The sequence below is a fragment of the Typopeltis vanoorti genome, chromosome 15 (genome assembly GCF_054136105.1).
Source record: "Typopeltis vanoorti isolate ZY-2024b chromosome 15, IOZ_Tvanoo_1.0, whole genome shotgun sequence".
Taxonomy (NCBI): domain Eukaryota; kingdom Metazoa; phylum Arthropoda; class Arachnida; order Uropygi; family Thelyphonidae; genus Typopeltis; species Typopeltis vanoorti.
The window spans coordinates 108,171,788-108,189,614 of record NC_143563.1 but is presented as its reverse complement, the minus strand read 5'-3'; positions in this window follow the sequence as shown (position 1 = coordinate 108,189,614).

Here is a 17,827-nt window from a genome sequence, read left to right as displayed (position 1 = left end):
GTATCACACACTAAGTTTATAAGTCAGGTAGATCTATTACTATGTATTTAGCGTTCATTTGAATCGATAAAGTACCGTGATTTGTGAAAAATGAATGAGGAAGAATTTCGTGTAGTGATTAAACATTACTGCTTGAAAGGCAAAACGGCTCAGGAACCAAAACTGAGCTTGAAAAACATTATGGTGAGTCTGTACCATTGATTAGAACGGCTTATAAGTGGTTCAGTAACTTTCGAAGTAGCCATATGAGCACAAGTGACGCTAAACGTTCTAGACACCCTGTTGAGGTCACTACTCCAGAAATTATTGAAAAAATCCATGATATGGTGATGGATGATAGAAGAGTGAAGGTGCGTGAAATTGCGAAGGCTGTGGGCATCTTAAATGACCGTGTACATAATTTTACATGAACATTTACATATGAGGAAACTATCCCCAAGATGGGTGCCACGTTTGCTCATACTGGATCAAAAGCGTCAACGTGTGAACTGAAGAACAGCTTGAAGCTGTTTCAACGGAATCCAGACGAATTTTTGCGTCGTTTCGTAACAGTGGACAAAACATGGATTCATCACTAACAGCCTGAGACCAAGGAACAGGCAAAACAATGGTTTGCAAGCAGGGAATCTGCACCAAAGGAAGAGAAAAACCGTTCCTTCAGCAGGAAAGGTTATGGCCACAGTTTTCTGGGATGCTCGTGGCATAATCTTCATAGACTCCTTGGAAAATGGCAAAACAATTACCGGAGTGTATTATGCTGGATCAGTTAAACAATGAAATAAAGGAAAAAACGACCACCTTGGCGATTCTTTTTCACCACACTCACTCTTCGTCAATTGTGACCGCGGAATTATTCGATTTACGCTACGAAGTCCTCCTTCATCCTCCCCCACTCTCCAGATTTGGCTCCCTCGGAGTACTATCTGTTTCCAAACATGAAAAAAATGGCTGGCAGGAAAGAGATTTTCATTAAACGATGAGGTGATTGCCGAAATAACTCCTATTTTGAAGAGTTGGACAAATCATCCTATATGCACGGGGTCAAAAAAACTCGAGCATCGTTGGATTAAGTGTACACACCTCAAAGGAGACTATGTTGAAAAATAAAAACAGGTTTGTCCCAAAAAATTTGTTTTCTCCATTTTTGCACAGAATTATCGAACGACCCTCGTACAAACACTTAGATTAGAACCAAGTTATAAAACTCTGCAATGGAGTAGGTGCACAGAACCCGGTTACTGTACCGTCGAACTATTCCTAGAAGCAAATCAGAAAGGCCACGTAATCAGTAGAAAAAATGTCACTCGTTTAAAATGTACAACAGTACTAACGATATCATGTTGGCATGAAATCGAAAATAAAACTGTGTTGCAATTGAATACAAAGTCTTCTGTGGTTCTACCGCGTATAATCCTTTATCCAGTACTAGAACAACGCAACATAATAACATATAACTGTCAATCTGATGAATTGGTCCGCTATAATTCGAATAATTCTCCTTTCCTGGCGTGAAAAGCAGTTGCCAGTTATTAGTCCGTGTTTAGTTGAAGAGCGTTACGATTCCATTTATGTAAGAGAATTGGGGTTATTTCGCCATGTTTTCCAGTTATCTTTTACTGGGCTGTTTTGATACGAAATTCCCCACCCTTCTACGGAACGCCTTCGTCTAATTACGAGATACTGAATGTGAAATTTTGGATGTCAAAAGAAGTGTTTCCTGCTTGTATGATATTTGGTCGTTGCAAGATGTAGAAAATGAAAGGCTCGAAATAATGACATCGTAGCACGCAACAAGTTCAGCTGTTGGTTCGTCATTCTGGCCTCATTACTAAACTGCTTAATGACGCTATTTTTATTCTCTTTAATCGCTATCTAAATGCAGTTTCCATTCCTTTTTAATATCTTCTAAATGACGTGCATTCCTACCTCGAAGAATCTCAGCGCAAATAAAGATTTAACCGAAAAAGACTCATTACAGCTCGACTAAAACTCTTAATGTGATACGAATTTTTTAAAACTGTCTCCCTGTAGATGCTTTCTTCTGTTTTCAATATAATTAATTATGCATTTTTCAAAACAAATGACAATGGTCTTGGGATAATCCTATTTGTTGTATGCTATTTGTCACCGCATCGTTTTTCTTTATATGCGTTGTGCATTGCGGCTAACTTTCTGAACTAAAAATGATCCTTTGTATTATTCATGTACAAAGGATAACAATCACTTACCTCCAGTGCGTGGGAAGTTCGTCAAAAAAAGTCTTATTTACCAATTCATAGTTGCCTAGAGGCAGCTATGATTTTACGAAAATATTAAATACTCGCACAAAATTATTCGGGTTTTGCAATTCTTCTTTACATGGTAAGAATTTTTTAGTTAATCACGTATATTTGTTACTATCATTACAATTAGCAATAATCAACGGTGATAATAAAAGTGTTTATTAATTGCGATTATATTAATTAACCTTCAAAATACAGACACTACTCAAGCAGGAGAATATTCGACAGTTCGCCAAATGTTTTCATTTGACTTCGTCAGTTCTGATTACATAAACTAATCATCAGTTGGTCGTACTCCGTTCCCCACTCCATCATCACATATTCCTTCTTTACAAATTCATTCTTTGTTAATACGTCAACATCCACGTTTTTCACTCCAACCATTAAAAATTAAGTATAAACTTCTCTTACATAAATTTTCTGTTGGCTAATGTTATTCTTACATCAGAAGTATGGCTAGTTCGACTAGCCAAGTGAAATAGAATCGGGTTACGAATGTTACATATTCCATGAACTAACTTGTAAATATTCTTCAGTTAAGTTTCTTCTATCGTGGCATGTATAAAAAACCAAGAAACGTTGAGAGCCTTGATCCAGTATTGGCATGACTAAAGATTTCCCAAAGGATATCAATTTACGTACAAGTAAAACTTCTTTTAATTAAACCAATCATCTTTTGAGTTTTTAGTAATTTTATTGCCAATATTAAATTCTTTAACGAAAAGATCCAAAATTCTTATTCAGCAACTAGTTTAAGCTCCACCATAGTATTATGTAAAATGACATGTGTTTATATTTCTCTACAGTAAAATTTAAACTTCACAAACCAAGCAGCTAGAGAACACATGCAATGAACAAGCATCTTGGTCTCATTAGCTTAAGTCCTAATTCCAATCAGGAGCAATCCCTATCCACTTTCCCAACTTCATCTTCCTGATCATCACATCTATTATGTACCATTGAGATTATGTAGACAACTTAGTTCTAATTTTATGACATCAGCAAAGTTGCAGATTTTATTCCTAAAATTTGAACCCAAATAGTAATTCACAAGTATAATTAGTATCAAGGGATGCATAATTAAATCCCCAGTACTCAACCTCTAAACCACCCGGCTCGTCGTCCTCCGTGTAAATACATCTTGTGTACTTATTTTTACTTATTTTTTACCCATCTCAGTAACGCAACACGTACTGCGCTGATGGTCAAATGACCATCAGCGCAGACCATTAACTTTGAATAATATTATTGGTGTTTAAATTTATCGTTTTAAAGGGAAACAAAAAATAAAGTAGTCTTCAACAAGAAAACTTAAGCAATTTATAAATGTGTAAGAAGCAAGAAGTCATTTATAATCGACTGAAATAATTTCGTTGTGGAAATACGAGAAAATATTGTTGCCTTAGATTTTATTTTTACGGTGGGAAATGCCATAAAAAGTACGCAACCGGCAACAACATTCACGTGCATCTTTTCAATAGATAATTGCTTCCCTTGGTGCATTTATACATTTGCGGTGGAAGACGACCACACATCAAAGCCACATGACTTCTACAAAGAACCGAAAGCCGGCTGCATTTTCAGCAGGCGGATGCAAAGCAGTAAGATGAGGTCCCGCCACAATACATTAACCGGTGTAACTCTTGTATAGATGCTGTGTTACCTTGCAAGTCACTTAATCAAGCGCTACTAGCGAACGTTTATCACTTACTTTTCGATGAAGATAAGTTAGAGCAAGAAACTTGTGGAGGAAAAAAAAAACTGTCTCTAGAAGATTCCGGATTATGTTCTTAGTCCTAAATCGAGGAGAAAAACTGTTACTTCTGCAAATTATGCGGTGAATTTAACTTATGATTTACTTGATATTGTAATTATAACGAAATTATATTAGATACTGAGCATCCGATTAAAAAACGGTACATGATTGAGATGACAATGCTTCAGTCATTTCAATAAATTGAAATAATTATACATTTTTGTCATTTTGGTACCGATATTTGACCACCGCATGTCAAAGAGAAATCTTCGGTTACAGCAGATCGACTCCTTTTTTTAACAAAAACGGCAAGTGCAATATCAAAACGCATTAACGTAGAGCCATAGGATGCCATTCCGCATGTAATGTTTGTTCCCATCTGTGAAATAACTTTCGCGAAAATCTAACAAGATGTTAGAAGCAACGATCCTTAGGATGTGATGAATCGGAAGGAGTAGATCCACGCTGTGCGATCAGCGGGAGTCAAGTAGTCATATATATGTAAATACAGCACGGAGAACGTGATGAGATAAATGTTTCTTATATCTCGAGACTGATGCGTCTGCAGGGACACAGATTTAATGTCGCCCTTAGAATAGCGTGCAGTTCGCTCCTTTAAGAGAGTATTATAGTACGGCACTCCATTCTGAGAAATCTTTGCAATAATCTCTTTGGCAAAACTTCTCTTGCAAGGTTTTACGAAACAATTGCCGCTGTATTAAAACGGCCAATCGAAGATATCGTGGGTCTATTTGGAAAGTTATCACCTGTCGCTTCAGGCTTAGGGCGGCTTCTATTTTAACGGAATTTCAACTCTAAAATAATGGTTTGAGACAGTGTCGGTGAGTAAAAAAGATTATTTGGAAAGTTGAAACTACTGTGGGGGGGGGATTAAAATAAGACTGGCTATTTAAGGAAGCCGTGGAAGTTCTGGAAATTCCGATTAATCAAGATAGATTAATTTTAATAAAAATTTTCAATAATCACTAGAAATAATTTGTTAAACTGTCATTAATATTTCCTCAGCAAGATAAAACGAGGTCAAATAGAAATTTCACTCCTTTAACTACTGCTGCTTAATGAACAAAAGGCAAAATAACTGACATTGCTTTTATTGGAGGCGGCAAAAATTACATGACGACCCGGAACTTCAATTCCCTGGTTTTCGTGAAAAGCTGGAGTTATTATTGCCCAAAAGTTTGCTCGACAAATGTTTAAGTATTAAATGATATTTCATTCAAATCAGTTTATCCGTTTTGGAGATTTTAAAGCGGAGCAGACGGAGGACACATGAACAAATACGACGAAGCTAACAGGTGCTGATGGCTTTCGCATGCGTCTTAAAAGTGCGCGGGTATTCATTTAGATATCGTCGGTCTTCAAATGTTTAAGAGTTGTGCAATTACCGGAGTACAACTCTTAAACATTTAAAAGCCAAGAAACGCATTATCCGGGTTAAGATTTCTTTCGGAAAATCGTACACAACTTCGGTTGGATGCATTCGTGAGTTGTGTTAGAAAGAAAATTTCTCGTATACTTCGTGTCGGAAAAGAAGTGAGGATTTACATGCAGTCACCCGCGGGATCATCCTTTATTGACAAAGCGCGTTTATCCAAACAGAAAATGATCCGGTACATGACTTGGCTTTTAAAAAATTTGAACCCGCAACTGTTTCGTTGGATCTGAATCATTCTTTGAAGACTAGTGGCGCGTAGATTATGACGTCTTAAAGAATGGTCGGTTTCTTTTTTACTCCTACACATGCCGCAATCGTCCGTCCAAGAACATACTGCAATGAACAAATACACCTGCAGGGTGTACTCCATTATAAGAGTATAACATACACCCCAAGACAGGGCTTCTCCTCTCAGCCTGTTAGCACAAATAAAATTCGTGCATATACTACCGAAGCATTTTTTTTTTTTTTCTGGAGGGCTATACATTTTTGAAGATATTTGCACTTCGTTAAAAATAAGTACTGTGTGACTGATAGTGTACCAACATTCAAACGATCGGTGTGTGGGTTTGAATTCCCCTTGGCATGAAATCTTTGAAAGTATGGGATAAAGGAATCTAATTGTCCAGAGTGATCCGTGTAACGTGGAGTTTCGTGCCTTGAGAAGTTCAGTCTCTACAGAGCCACGTATCCTCAATACCTAATCCTCAGCTCACCTACAGTACTGAATGCTATACGTTTGCACGTTTGGTGATTTGTTTTAATGTAAAGAATGGAAATATCCGCACTTGAATAATAAGTGGGTGACTGAACAGTGAATCCGGAACTGTGGCCGACCTACAGTTAACATAGGATTAGTAATCCCGCCTCCATTAATCTGGGCGTCATCCTTGATGAACAGTGTTATAAGAGACGCGCAAAACCGGCAATGCTGCTTTACCACAGAAGAAAAACCATGCTGATCGTAAACATTCTACATAAGAAACTGGGCTGCACAACTCGTCAATCATTCTTTCTAGAATGACTAGAACTAATCCCGAAAATCTGAGGATAACAATGGAAAAATACTCCCAAAATCCATACGGATGTGCAGTGGCAGCTGGTTTATATTTCTTTGTTCACTAATGTGTTAATAAATGATAGGGAAAGTAATACTTTATCTATCCGTAGGTACATTAAGGGAGCATTGGGGGATTTGAAGGTTAGAAAAATAGTGTTAGCATAAATAGTATTCTTACATGCAAGAATGCCTAATTATTTAATATTTGAAGCTTAAAAAAACAATTATGCCACACTTTTGCTGATTCTTTCAGGTAATTGCTTCCGTATTTCGTTTTATTTATTTAACTTTATTTTTCTTCTTTCAAAACACATTTTTGCACTTATAAACATATAATCAATTTTAACATAAGCATTTTATATAAAATACTTCTTTCAATCAACCCATTTAAGTGAATTCTGCCACTGAAAGTTAATGTTATCAGGTAAATGAATACTATATGTTTTTTATAAGTGGGCATTTTTAATAACACCTTGGCTACATTTCTATAGCACTGTTAAATTTGATTCGAAGAGCAATTACAAGGTAAGGTCTTTCTTCAGTTACGAAATTACGCGTAATTTTAGCGCTAATTATAATAACTAATTCTAAGGGAAAAATTGCGTTGAATTGTCTTCAGGGCGAATTGCAAGAGTATTAGGATGAGCAGAAAAAATGACACTAAGAAAAATGGAGATTCAAGAAAATGGCGGTCGATTCGAAATACTTGGTATGAAGTAGTGCCAATGCTCACTGGGATCTCGAAGCTTTCAATCAATCATGGCTTTCAGAGGAGATTATTATGGCAGACATATGACGCCACATCGTAGATAATCCTAACAGGTGTATGTCTGAAATATTCTGTTTTTGTTTTTCTAGTCTTCCTCTCTGAAGAGAAAGATCTAAAAAAAATTTCTCTACAATCGTAACTATATCAGATAAATTTATTGTAATAATCAAAAAGCGAAAATTGCGATTTTTCATGTTTGCTAGGAAAAAAGTTACATACTGTTGCATACATCTTGACATTTCTTCTTGTAGTTAAGAAAAAAATTTAATTCGCATTTAAAAAAAAAAATAACATGAGTGTTTCATTATTGAAACTTATAATTCGTTACGGCATATATTACCGTGCGTTATTGTGCGTCAGGGAGAAAACAAGGCCTTGAAACATTAATAAAATTAGCTTTGTAAATTACACAAGAAAGGTATTTGGTTTATTCTAAAACAGATATTAGTTTTCCGAAAAGTGCCTTTCTGAAGGAAAAGAGAAAAATGCCGTAAGGTGTTTCATACTTCGTTCATGAAAACGACTGGAGAAATATTTGTCTGCTTAATTATAAGCAATGTTTCCTACCTCCTAACAGGAACAGAAAGTAATAGTTTGTGTAGCGTAGTTAAATTTTCACTTAGGCTAAGAGCATTCAAATGGACAATTTCTTTCATTTTAAATACCGCACTTTATTTTATGCACTGTTTGAGATAAAGAAGAGATAAAAAAAAAGGAGTACAGCAGCGTCTTCTAGATCAACCATGAAGAGATTTATCTCCTCGTGTAACAAATAGCCTCCTCTTCACCCACTTAGCAGAACCTTAGATAGAGCAGCTAAAATAACAGCTTAGTAACACTATCGTTAGGGAAGGCTGCATGTTTGAAAAGAGGTCTTCAAAGATGGGAAGTTGTTTTCTTCGTCTGTTCCGTTTGAAATACTGCGATCTCTTGGCACTTTTTTGTCTTGAATGCATTGAGCAGGTTGCTAAGCGATTGGTTTGCTTCTTGAGACCTGATGTAGCTAACACAATTAGATAGCATTTCTAGTAGAATGTTGTGAAATGATGTACAATTGCGCCCCTTCAGTTAATTTATGAACTCATTAATTAAATTATTTAGAGATATGAAAAAATTCGAAAAATAACTAATAATAATAATGAGATATTCCATCGAGAATTATGTAAAACTATCGGTGGAAGTTATTCAACTTGTAACCCGTGAAATCAGATGGTCTGACGACTGTTGAGTAATTGATATAAAGAAATATTACTGTTAATAAATTTCGTACTTAAGTGTCGAAATATTGCATTTCTTTAAATGGCCTGAAATTGTTGTTATAAACTTACTAATGATGATACGTTCTTGCTTCTTGATTTTCAATAGAACTTTCCCAAACTTCATTGGCGTAAAGTGATGCCCAATGGAAGATACAGCCTCGGGGATGGGCCCGAACAGCGTCTAATTTTTATGAAGAAAAATGAGAGAGAGAGAGAGAGAGATGCAAGAGCCATTAGGATGAGCTGAAAAAGTGACACTAGGAAAAATGGAGATTCAAGAAAATGGCAGTAGATTCGAACTACTTAGTATTGAAATAGTGGATGACAAGGCAAGATATACTATGGTAGTTGTTATATACATAAAGGACGGAGCAAGATGAATTCGAAGCACATCTGCAGATTAGCACGGTATTGAACAAACGAGTAATCACGACAGATGTCTGTGGAAAATAACGGGACGTAGAAATAAATTGCGACTCCCATCCGCAAAAGATAGTATTAGCCCAGCGAGTTGGATATAGATTTTTTACGCAGTCCGCAACGCTGCTCTTAAGACCAACCATTAACGAACGTTTTAAGACATTTGAAGCCTCCAGTTAATGCGGGTGGTGGTAGTCACATACCAAACAATGAGACCTCTCTAGCCAGAATGCAATCACGAACAGCAGTGTCGATGGAACCTAACCCGAAGCCTGTCGTTTGAAGGAAGGTTTCGCTAACCATTCGACCAACCAGGCTGCCAAGAGTGGGAATTTGAGTTGCTGAGGGATAATTCTTCTACAGTATGTAAGAGGGTACTTGTTATAACCGATTCAACCCTCTTGATTCTATCAGAGGGTGGGAGATGACCATTTTGTCTTTCGACAGAAATACGACAGATCAAGGCATGGTGGACGGTGGTTAAACATTTAAAATTTCTCTTCAGGAAGCGAGTCATGTGGGTTAAAGCGAAGCATGAAATTATTGTATACTGCAAGCCCAGCTTAATGACAAAAATAAACTGCAGCCGAGAAACGTGATTGGCAGATGAAAATGATATTTGAAAAGAACAATTGTAGATTGCATTCCCAGATATAAAAGGTAACTTAAAGGTAATGGATGGTGTCATTAAACCGGAACTGCATAAAAAAAGTATGTAGAAGAAATATTTAGAAAAGGGTGAAGAAGTCATGTATGAACAATATCGAGGGAAAATAAGTGTGACAAGAAAGGCAAAATCAGATGCGTTGCTAATCATCTAATCAGAATAAAACTAAGCATTAAGAAGTTATGTCGCAATTAAAAGGGAAAAATTTTCCGTGAAGAAAAACTTTAAAGGATGTGACTGCAGCAGAAGTTGAATTATTGTACAATCACCGTCAATTTAAAACATTCTGGTACGAGAGAGAGAGCGGAAGATAAGTTTAAAAAATTACCTAAAATCTTCATGTAAACGCAGAACTATGACTGGAAGAGTAACGTGTTTGTTAAACGAATGTGTGGAGGACTTTGTGGATTACTTGAGGATGTGTGGGGAAAAGGAGCAGAAGTGTTAAAAAGGTAAATACTCCAAGGCGCACGAGTCTCAGCTGTGCTAAAATGGAGACGGCAAATAACAGGCCACTGAATATTTTTAAGTGGCTGTTAATATCGTGGAAATATTGGTAAACACCGAAATTTAGAAATGAATAGATAGTAAACTTCACTGATCACAGCATCGTTCTGTTAAGAAAAGGTCCTGTTATAATTCACTTGCATTGCACGATAGAATGCCGCCCGGGGCAATATTGGGAAAGTGGCAAATTTAGTCAGGAACAAAATCAGATGAAACGCAAACCAGCTAAGCAGGCTGAATCGCATCCTACCGTCCAATAATAAAACACTCCAACAAGATTGCTGCACCGTGATATTGACTTAGTGGAGGCTTCTCAGAGAATTGCACAGCTTGGACTAATTAGGAGTAATTTGTAGGAGAACGTGGAATAAAACCATGTGTACATTATTGAAAGAGAGAATAAATGAGACGGTGTGGCACAAGGTTCCGTTTTTGTGCGACCACTGTTTAATTTGAATACTAATGATGTTCTTTAGATAGTCTGAAGGGGGTGTTCATGGTTCAACGTTAGAGAGAGATGAAAGTGAGCTTGCATTTTGATGTTTATCTGCATTTTTCGGCTGTTTCAACACCTGACAACATGGTGCATCACGAGTTCGAAACCGAAACGACTCATTGAATTTTAATACAGATCGTAAACACCAAATTTCATTCAGTCCTATCAAACTAAGTGCAGAATTATTATAATATTCAATGTTGAAGCAGGTGGACACATCCACTCTCTCCATCCTAAACATCAATTCCTCCTCCCACGAGCGACTGATAACTTATAGAACATTCAGCACCGTAACTAGACTAAGTATTAAATAATCCCGAAATATCTAATTTGATTATCATTTCATTACCTCTGGCTGCATGGAATGAATGTTCTTGAATTCCATCCTTCAGAACAGTTACTGCTTTGTGTGATGTCGAAAGGTTTGCCCCTGCCTGAGCCTCCATTTCTCAGTCGGTAATTAATTTCATTCTAATATCTTATGCCAAAATTAAGTCTCTTCACGCTATACTTGAGTGAATGTTTTAATCTCATTTACCTCCGATTCATTTTCATGCTGTTATAACGACTTCCAGTAACTTCGTAATATACAAGCTGGGAGAAAACAGTAAAATTTCAATTTCCCGGCCTCTGATGAGTCACTAAACAGCAAAAGATGACTGAACTACGAGAGTAGTTCAGAAATTCCCTCAGAAACAAAAGGAAGTTTTGTTTCTGAGGGAATGGGAGAAAAAATTGAATAACAAAGTCCCATTGTTTTTTTTTTTTTATAAGTTGAGCATTACGTTCATATTTTTTTTGCTGAATCTGCAAATCTCATTTGATAATACTGTTAACCAGCTAAAGCATTAGACTTTTGTCACAGTTTAATAAGGCTGTCTTCTTGCATAGATGCATCTCTTTATTAATCTGGAAACTCTTGGGATTCTGAATGAGATTAGCATGGGCAAGAATTCACAAAAGCAAAATTAGCTTTTTACAGGAAAAAAAAAAAAAAACTTCTGAATTTTCTGTAGTCCTAAGACTGGATTTAAACCATCTTTTTCCAACCAGATGTGTCATTATTACTGACTGAGTTAAGAAGATACTACGAACATTGAAATCTATTAACAATTGCTATTCTGAATCCTTTACCTTTCAAGACATATGCAAGGCATTTTAAACGACTTATTCCATCACAAAAAGTGAAAAGAAATTCGATTATAATGTTATTAACCATCTCGAGCACTGCATAAAATGGGAATTCCATTTTAAGCAGCAACCACCCCTTCCTTGCCTTTCCCCACATTTCGTTATTAGTCTGGTTTTATCCTAAACATAGTTCCCGAGAGTAAGGAAGTTATTCTCTTACGCCTGTCTGTCATCCGTTCTCGGGATGCATCCATCTTTTCTCCATTGAACAGTTTGCTGACATCCATTGTGATCCAGTGATATACGGAGGACATTCGCATGATTTATTGAATATCTGCCTTATCGATTCTCAACTACCGAATCGAAGATATCCTGCATAATAAACGTCGAGAAGTATTTCGCAAAACGTAAAATTAATGATCGCTTCAGTATTTTTTAATTCGCAGCATGTTCGATATGGAATTATCAGCCGTGCTACGAATCGTGACCTTTATTTGCAAGATAATGCTTAGAAGGAAGGGTTACGGTAGTGGAGAGGCAGGTGAGGATCCTCGGCCAGTGTGTGTAGGAGGAGAATGTGTTTTCAAAACTTCTTCGATTTGTAACGTACGTGCCTTGCACGTGCGTGAATTGAGTTTCAATAAAAACTGTGGGAAGGAAAGCAATCTTCGGAAAACTTATTACGATAAGAGACCCTTTCGGGTGCATTGTGTACGCGAATCGATATCAGCAGATGGCGGGGAAGATAATAATGACATCCCGCTGAAGGAGATCAAAAGGGGGTTTGTTAAGCAAAAATTCGTGAAATGAAATTCTGGTAAGAAAGCTCAAAGGATGCAGCGATACCCACTTACTTTACACAACTGAATGTAAACAAAAGTAATATGCAGATATTGAGCGAAAGCATGTTGTGCGAGTGTTCCGTAAACCTCGACGTATTGTTGGTCCTCCTTTAGCTTTGATTATAGAAAGCTACTGTTGTGGGAAGAATTCCCGCTGAATGTTATGAGCGCAAGTTAGAGGCCGTTATTACGCCTCTATAGTGAAGTTGGTCTTGTTTCGTAAGACTCAGTATTGTGCTGAGCACATGATGAGGTACATTTTTTTTTTGTCAAACGCGATCGTTTTCGTAAACCTCCACAACATAAAAAAAAAACTTGTGCCCACGAAATGTCCAGCGATACTTTTTCCCAGCACTACAAGTAAATCTTGCTGGAAACCATTCATCAGGGTTGCATTTTCAAGAAGCTGCAACTTCCAGGTATCTATTTGATTCCAAGAGTGTGCATCGTGATTCGTTCCTGAAACCATCCTTTCCCGATGGATTACTGTACAATCACTGCACTGTAACCCAAGCGTGGAGGCGATGCCACGCAGAGCATTCCATAGGAGTGAGGCTATAGAAACGTATGTGTGGATTTATGGGTACAAGAGACTTTCCATTGAATGCTTTGGAAGAGAACGTGATCCTTCATATTCCGGAGTAGAGTGCAAGCTAAGATTGGGTTGTTAGGAATTACGGCAGAAGCAACTTAAACTATTAAGCCAGTGTGGTATGTTGGCTTATTGCGCGTTGTACAGCCAGCCGGTTAGTCAGTTCTGCGTTATAAGATACGAGTTTTCGAGAGGACCCACTCCATGATGTGAGGTTTGTTGGACTTTTCAATTAAAGGTAAGTTCATCACTCTTGTACTTCTGTGGAAAGTTTTGCTGCACTCAGAAATATATAAACGAGCTGGTAAGAGAGAGGAGAAGTTAGTCAATTTTCAACCGGAACTAATCACATGACTTTAATTCAGGAGGACACTGCCTCAAATTCTGTCCATTCGCAATACTTCTTAAACCTATTATAATCAATAATTGTATAATTGACAACGAATGAATGCCTGTTTCGTTTTTAAAAACGCAATTCCCCCCCCCCCTTCCACGGAACATCCTGTATAATTAACATTAGTGCCCGTAGCAAGACTACTACGAGCACTCTGCAGTATTACGTCACGTTTTCTTAGGTGTCATATCAGTTTGACCTCAAGTATTATATTTATGTACATGTAGACGATAATTAAGTAAGCAGAGGCGAGCGAAGTGTATTATATTGCGATATCGTTTAATTTCAGCTGTAAGTGAGTCGCCAGCAGAAACTGATTCATTTTTGACGCGAGTTAATAATTTCCCTCTTAATCTGTATTAAATGCATACATTTTTATATTGGAAAATATATGGAAAAACTAAAAGCAATCATTTCACTCCCATTATTTCAGGAACGAAATAGATAATATTAGATATTTATTTTCCCCCTGTGAAGGTTAAACTGTTCCCTTCACTTTCCATCTTTCATGGGCCCTAGTTAAATATACGCCATTAAAAGTGTTCCGCTTGTGTGTGTCGACTTTCACATTCCATTTATATCCGGATAGCTGTAAATAATTAAACTGCGCCCTCTTTTTTCTCATTTTCTTAGAAACCTATTCAATTTCTTAGAAGGAGCGAAATGCTTTCTGCAGTTGTTGCCGCTTTTTGAATCCCTTCCGAGAAGAAAGACGAACGTCATCAATTTCTGAAGTTTTCTTTTCGAAACCACGGACAGACACCACCTGTTTCATCGACTCAAATAGTCAATAAAGAACTCTTTCGTCAACCTTAAAGTTGCCATAGTGACGGATAGTTTCCTTGATCGACATAAGGTTTCATTTCTTATGTCAAAGCCAGGTAAAAACGTCACAAAAGCCTTTTTGAGCAACAGTTAAAACCGGACGAGCGCACTTAATTGCTTCAGAGAATTTGATTGTTTTTTATACATTTACTTGGAAGAAGTATTAATAGATGATTAATTTCAAGGAACAGAAACCCATTAAAAATAGAAAACGACCAAGAAATTCTTGTTTAATAATTCTAAAGCAAGAAGAAACCAAAACCGTAGAGCATGTTTATTTTATGTTAAAACACAAGTTATTTAGCCGCATCTTTAATTCCAGTAAGATTAAAGTTTGTACGAATTATCTGAAATTAATCATCATCGCAGTCTTGAATAACGTTACCCTCGAGGGGACGATTCATCACTTACAGCTCCATTTTATCGCGCCCACGTTCAATTAGATCGAGGATCTGAGTCTGGCCCAGTCCATTAGAGGCTATCGTCTAAGTCACGGTAGATTTCACTACTGGAGGCATTGCCCTTGCTCGACCACATAGGGCCTTGACCTTTTACTGAAATTTTAGAAGTACACTGTTATCCAGAATATAGAGTACACCTCTCCGTTCGCAATAGTAACAATAAACAAATCGGCCAGGCTAACGGTACGAAGCGGACCTCTGCCAGTTCTCGTTTTGCAATTCTTTGAAAGCGAGTTTCGTCGCTGTAAAACCTCATATCCAGTAGTTCCGAATTCGTTTCACTTCGTGCAGTTTAATCCCGCATTGCAACTGGTGCATTGTCAGGTTTGAAGTGATTAAGTTCTATTCTTGCTTGAAGGGTCCTTCATTTACTGCATGTTCATTTTACTGTATGATACAATTATATTTGAAAGTTCATTGCATCAGTCTGTGTGTTGGTCCAGCAGTATAAAGCCTGCCGAAAAAGAAATATCATTTAAGTTGAGGGACATTACATCCCGTATTGTTTCTTAGCCGAATAAGATACTCAAAGAGTTTCATGCCGAATACAGAAACTATATAAAGTTCGGCGATTCCAAGCGTAAGCAAATATCTGCATAGTGCACCTGACCCATTTGGTAGTGCAAACTGAGGCAAGCCATAGTAAGGGTGGAGCAAGCTCCGATCACTATTCTTGGTATTTACCCATAATGTGAACTTAGCTCCTAGGAGATGTAATACTGTCATTGCATTATGAGGAGAAGTCACCACCCAGACCGGTTTCAACCTTTATTGAGGTCTCATCAGTGAGTAGGTAGAACTAGTTAATACCAAGTTCTTAAAAGAACTGGGCAATGGACTAAGTCCTTGACGCTTTATCCCGTCATCTGAATGAAGAAAATCTGTGTGGATGGGGTGTTATTGAGCTTAAAGCTCTAGTCATGGCTGAGTAACGGCATTAGCCGAGCCTCAGTTAAAACTTCATTGGCTACAGCATTGCCATCCGCTACCCTGGAAGTCGTAAAAAGGACTTCTACTCAGTTAATACCAAGTTTGTAGCAAACAGAACTTGCATTCCTTCTATGAGAATTGCCAAGAAGGTGTCCTAATAAATTATTAATTATATGAAGAGCCAAAGGCTTCAATTCAGCGACATGAACTTATTTAAGTTAAGGGATATTACATCCCATTATGTTTCTTAGCCGAAAAAGAAACTAGGAGTTTCATGCCGAATATAGAAACTATATAAAGTTCGACGATTCCAAGTGTAAGCAAATAGCTGGAATATCATGTTCGCAACGAACCACATATGTGCTACCTCCCCCCCCCCCCCGCCTTTACTTGATCACCAAAAATAAACGTTCGTTTAAAAGTTTTGAGTGGAGTGGAGTATGGATATTGGTTTGAATTTCAAGTCGTATTGTCTGGGGTTTTATTTCTCCCACAGGGTGGGTGTAGCATGCAACAACACGTTGTTATTGCCGTCCATATATTTGCTTAGAATCGCTCGCTGTCTCTATACGATCACCCACCATCGCACTGCTTGATGTAGTCTACTTGACTTTTAATATTCAAAGAATATTTTCCACAAAACTGTTATTTGACCTTTTTATTGGCAGTGTCTGCTTTTTTTTTTTTTAATCTGAAAGACCGGCATATGAAAATCACTCACAGTAGAATGCGGGTGAATTCTGCTGTGAGTGATTTTCATAAGCAGAACTCGTAAACAACCCTCAGTTTTTCAGTTTTTCTGTTTAATCGATACCCATTTTGTTTTGAAACAGCATTTTAAACGTTTTTACCATTTATCGATGCGAATATGCATTGTGATCGATTTTGTTTTTCTTAATCACCTTGCTTAACCCCTATCGATTTGGTAAATATTTGCTTTATTGCAAATAGGAGAGGACTATACAAATACTTGACTGCAGAAAAACATTATTACTGTACTGCTTTCAAAGTCTGCAAACAACTTTGTACAACCACACCCGCAAAAACCTAATCGCTCTTCTCTGGCACACGTGGAGACGATGTCATGTCTTCGCGAATCATTCAGAACAACTGAACGCTCATAGTCCAATAACTAATTTGAATGAGATATTGGACTGACCGGTTACAGTTGTGCATGCAACCGTAAAACATAAATTCTGTTAATAGTTGTAGCGGACCTATCCGAAACATATTAACCCAACCGACTATGGATATTTCGACTATGTGTAAGTGCGGAAGAGAAAGAGCCAGTTTCAAACGTGGAGCTTTCTCAGTATTCAGCTAGCGCCGAATTATTGATAGAGTTCGAATGACAAGAGAATTCCTTGTTTAACGTACTTCACTTAACACTTGGCTCATGTTATTATACAGCCGAAACAGATGCAGACTGCTTCTTACAAACGGATCGCATTTCGACTGAATGAAAGTGAAGTTCTTTTGCAATCAACAGAATTCAATAACATTGATTCGAATGTTTAGAACGAAGCCAAAGTGGAAATAAACGTCCACTGCAATCAGTAAGCTGATGAATAATTCGCCAGGAAGTCGCAAATTACACTGCGTGAGATGATTTCGAATAAAATTCACAAACAGAAAAATTTCTAGATTTTGTAGAGGGGTAGCCCAGTAAAATGACGTAAGGTATTTAGGAAAATATTTTCTATCCAGTTGAGTATCTTTGTCACTTTTAATAAAATACAATTATCTGCTATGCGAGTAGAGTATGCACACAATGAACTCCACAATATACCCTATTAACACAAAATGATTGATTTTTTTTTTTTTTGAAAACTACGAGCATGCAGTTAAGACAATTCAGTTAAAATTAGATTAATGTGTTTTTCATTTTTTTTCTCTTTTACACTTTATTTTTAAAATTCTTAAAAATAATTTGGGGACTGCCTGCAATTGTTTTATTTTTTATCCAGAACTCTCATCTTG